The sequence below is a fragment of the Triticum urartu genome, unplaced genomic scaffold (assembly GCF_003073215.2).
Source record: "Triticum urartu cultivar G1812 unplaced genomic scaffold, Tu2.1 TuUngrouped_contig_8048, whole genome shotgun sequence".
Taxonomy (NCBI): Eukaryota; Viridiplantae; Streptophyta; class Magnoliopsida; order Poales; family Poaceae; genus Triticum; species Triticum urartu.
Genome location: NW_024118955.1, coordinates 3,518 through 8,153, shown reverse-complemented (window position 1 = coordinate 8,153; position 4,636 = coordinate 3,518). Strand labels below are relative to the sequence as shown.

The following is a 4,636-nucleotide window of genomic DNA, read 5'->3' as shown; positions in this document are numbered from 1 at the left end:
GCTTGGCCGGGGCGTTTCGCGTGGCGTGATTGCGTGCCGGCCGAGGGACGCGTCGCCCAGCCTTTACTGCGCCGCCCGTGAGGCATCAATGGAGGCTGACCGGCGCGGCAGTGCGGCAGCCTTCGCATTGATTCCCGCGGAAACCGACGCGATGAGGACGACGAAGTGGCGTCTCGCTGACTCGGCGGGCCCATCCTCGTTTGTGCCAAAATCGCTCGCCCCGGCGCCCCCCAGCGCGCCGGGTTCGTCCTGAGTCCGCCGGCGCTAGTTTCGACCCAAACCGACGAAAAACGGGCTCCTGTGAACGCAACTGGGCCGATTTTCGCCTGCCGGTGTGGAAAAATCGCCTGGGAGGCTGTTGGGGCGCAGCTGGAGATGCTCTTACGCCACAGCATAGCCACGCCGGTTGTGGAGGCTTCGAGCACCTTTCGTCACGGCCTGGGTGGTTGCAAACCGGCGGTCCCTGGTGTCCGCGTCAGCGTCAGGGAAGACAACAAGTGGAGACGCACAAGGGGGCGGCAGAGGAAGAGAGGAGTTACCTTCCTTGGTGAGTGGCTCGGCTCGAAATATCTCGGTGCCCATGTACTCATTTGAGCAGTTTCCTCCCTTCCAGCCCCACCCCCTCCACCGCCCCCATCCTCCAAGCTCACCGAGAGACGGCGAAAAACAATGGCGATGGCGGGGAGTGCGGCGACATCTATGGAACTACGTCAGGACGGGCTCGAATTTCTGCTAGATCCGGTTGACAGGTACATTATTCACCATAATATTCTGTTCTATTCCATCCAGAGACGCTCCAACGCAAATATGCTGAATATTCTTTAATTTATCGGTCACGCGCGTAGATTCCCGCTGCGAGAGGTGACTGCTGATGTTGAGAAGCCAGATCCATTGGTGCTAATGGACGTACGGCCGTCGGCGCCGACTCCAGCCGACTTGACGTGCGACGTTGTGGTTGGCCACCTCGGTGATTCATCTGAGCATAACAAGTCACCCCGCAAGAGGAAGGAACCGCCGACACAGTCAGCCGAATCCACCGAGAAGGTCAACCCAGAGGCCCCGAGATGGACCAGAAGGTATACATGGCTCTCATAAATGTTCCAATTTTTCTGCAGTTATTAGGTGAAAAAAGAAATATGTCCATTATGAAAAATAGCTCAAGCATATACGTGATACTGTCAGCTAAATGATGCACTTGTGAACTGAAGACAAAAAATCTAGTGCTACTGTCATCAGTTCGTCAACCATTCACAGAATTAACCCATTTTAGTGCTTCTGAACTGAAAACACAAACAAGACAAAAGATCTTGTACACACCCTAGTGACAATGTAAAAATGTTCAAACAACTGAAAAACCAAAATGAATTTTTCTTTCAGGTTGCGAGTTGGCGGTGTCACCCCAGATAGAACACCCTGTTGGTAGAGTCACTCCTTTAGAAGAAACCATACGGAGATACGCTGATAAACCATCAGAGAATGTAGTAAAGCCAGAGATTGGGATGAGCTTTGATTCCCTAGGGGAACCGTATAATTTCTATAACCTGTATTCTTGGGAGCTCGGATTTGGTATAAGGTATGGCAAGAGCAGGTTGAATGTCAAGCGGACAAAATGTATGCAAGAGATCGTCTGTGGATGCTCGGTTAGCACTTCAGACTTTTATATTTCCTTAACTAATTCTTGTACTGGAATTTATTTGTTAAGAGCTGACAAATAGTAAAAAAATAGCAGGGAAAACCAGAGCAACATAATAGCCGCTATTGCCGCTGCGAGTGCCCTGCGATGATGAGACTACTTCTGCAGACAAATGGATGGTACATTGCTGAGCACCAGTCAAGCCACAACCATTCATTGTCTCTTACTTGTGGTGAAAAGGTACATTGGCCATCTCACAAGCACATATACGTTTACACAAAAGATTTGGTGAAGCAGCTTAGGTCGAACAATGTGAACCTCAACAAGGTTTACAACAAAGTTGGTAGCTTCTTCGGTTCGTGACAGAGTGTGCCTTTCACAAAAAGGTCATTGCATAATCTGTGTGGACGAATAAGTCGAGACCAGGCTGACGATGATGTGAACAAAGCTTTAGCTGTGTTCAAGGAGAAACAGCGGAATGACCCAGAGTTCACCTACCAAGTACAAGGTGATGAGGAAAGCAGAATCAAAAACCTTATGGGGACAAATGGGAACAGCAAGCTGCAGTATAAATTCTTTGGTGATGTCATCACATTCGATACGACGTATCTGACCAATTTGTATGACATGCCCTTTGGGTTGTTGCTTGGTGTGAACAATCACTTCCAAAGCATAATACTGGCTGGAGTGCTAATGCGTGATGAGCAAGTTGACAGCTTCCAGTGGGTGCTCTCTGAATTCGTCAACATGATGGGCGATAAACATCCACAAACAATATTGACACGTATGCATCCATTTTATTTGTGACAAACAAAGCTATGATGGTGCGGAAAAAATGCATGTATTCCACTAATTTGTTTCTGTTGTGACAAATGTAGACCAAGTAAGAGCCATGGAGATAGCAATCAAGAGCGAGCTTCCTGGGAGTGTGCACAGATGGTGTAAATGGCATATTCTTAAGAAAGCAAAAGAGAACCTTGGCCCACTGTACACCGACAAGAGTGAGTTCAGGGCTGAATTCCACAAAGTGCTGAATCACATGATAAGTGAGGAAGAATTTGAGACTCCATGGGATATGCTTGTTGAGAACTACAGTCTGAAGTCCCACAATTACATGACAAATCTGTATGAGATACGACGCAAGTGGGCGAAGCCATACTTCAAAGGTGTTTTCTGTGCCAAAATGACCAGCACCCAGTGTAGCGAGAGTGCAAACAATATGTTGAAAATATACATGCCACCACCAAGTCCGATGCATGTGTTTGTGCGTCAGTACATGAGCCTGCAATTCGACCGGGAATCAGATGAGAGCTACCAAGAAAAAAGAACAAGGATTGTAAGCCCACTATATGAAAAACCTATTGTGTATAAAACTGACAAATTCTCTTTTTTTTCTCTGTGCTGCTCAGAGTGATGCTGTCATGAGAACAAACATTGATATCAAGAGGCATGCGAGTAAGGTTTATACACGGAAGATGTTTGAACAATTTGGTGAGAATCTGTTCAAAGGTGGATCATACCAAGTCGAGGAAGTTGGAAAGAAAAAAAAGTATATCGCAAGACACAATGACGCCGAAAGACAAGAGAAATGGAGTAAGGTGGAATACGAGGTGACCATATCAGATGAGGGTGACTGGTTCAAATGTGAGTGCGGTCAGTTTGCCCACACTGGAATGCTTTGCTGCCATGCTCTCAAGATAATATCTCTTGCTGCCATACTATCGAACCCGCTCATATGCATGATATGGTACTTATTCTTGCTGACGTGCGCAGGCGATGGACCACATTGGCGTGCAGGAGATACCTAAACGGCACATCCTGAAAAGGTGGACAAAAGATGCTAGGGACACCTTGCCACACCACATTGCTCACTTTCAGGAGGACCAGGCTGCTAACCAATCTTTTATGTGTCGAAGCTCAACTCTGTGCCTACATGCAATGGAACTTGTGAGGATCGGAGACTCATCGGTCGCTGCCTATGAACTAGTGCTGGGAGGATCAAAGACTTAATCATAGTGGCATCTCCGTTTGCAGAGAACAGGGATGGACTAAGGATTGAGGACAGGATATTAGCTGAATCAAGTCGGAAGAACAATGTATCAGCTGGGGCAATGCTCAACAATGATGCGATAATTGTTGAGAATGAGAAAAGCATTACCGCATCTAGCAATTGGGGTGCCCTAGCGAGTCTGTCAGCTCCAAGCAAGAAGCGTGACGTCGGGCGGCCATGCTCGAGCGGAGAGAAAGCACCATATGAAGGCCTGAGTAAGCCGACGAGGTTTTGTAGTATATGCAAGCTCCCAGGTCATAAGAGGACCCACCTGCCCAGAGCCCCATATAGGGGTGATCTGCCAAAGCAACCTCGCAAGCCTGTAACTTGCAAGACACCGTCGCACCTCGTGCACGAGGCCACTAGTGCCCAAAGCATTTTAAGACTTTTTCAGACCGTGTGTAAAAGACGAATAATCGAGCATTTTCTAGTGTGTGACTTGTGGATTAACTTCCGCGCTTGTTCCTCTTGAATGTAAACTAATGTTTTGAGATACAGCTGCGCTGTCTAAACTGATGAATCTGATTTTTGCTATCACTGTGACATAACAACTAGTGTGCGATCAACATATGACAAATTGTTGTGAGATAAAAAATAAAACGATGCCGGCGAGGTTGACATCCGATCACTGGTTCTTCACTTATCCATGCGTGGTCCTGGATGTGCACAACAATCACCAAGATTATTTTTTTGCCTACTGGCTCCTTAATGTGCATAACAATATCCAGTCTGTTGCACTTTTTTTTGCGAGGGGCCTGCTGTTTTACTTGAACATGGTTTGCCGCAGAATCTTTAATGCGTGGGACGGGGAGGCTCAGAAAACTTCCTGATCCATCCACATTGATCCCGTCCCGCTAAGCGCTGGTAGCTGAGCAGCTCTTTAATGTGCGGCACCCATCAACGAATACCCTGTGAATACACGAGACACATATGCTCAGGAATACAAAACACTC

General features: G+C 47.4%; 1 pseudogene; it reads left to right on the top strand.

Annotated features, from left to right (window-relative positions):
• The first annotated feature begins 675 nt into the window (after window positions 1-675).
• On the top strand, window positions 676-4,217 carry LOC125531766 (annotated as a pseudogene).
• The last annotated feature ends 419 nt before the right edge of the window (window positions 4,218-4,636 follow it).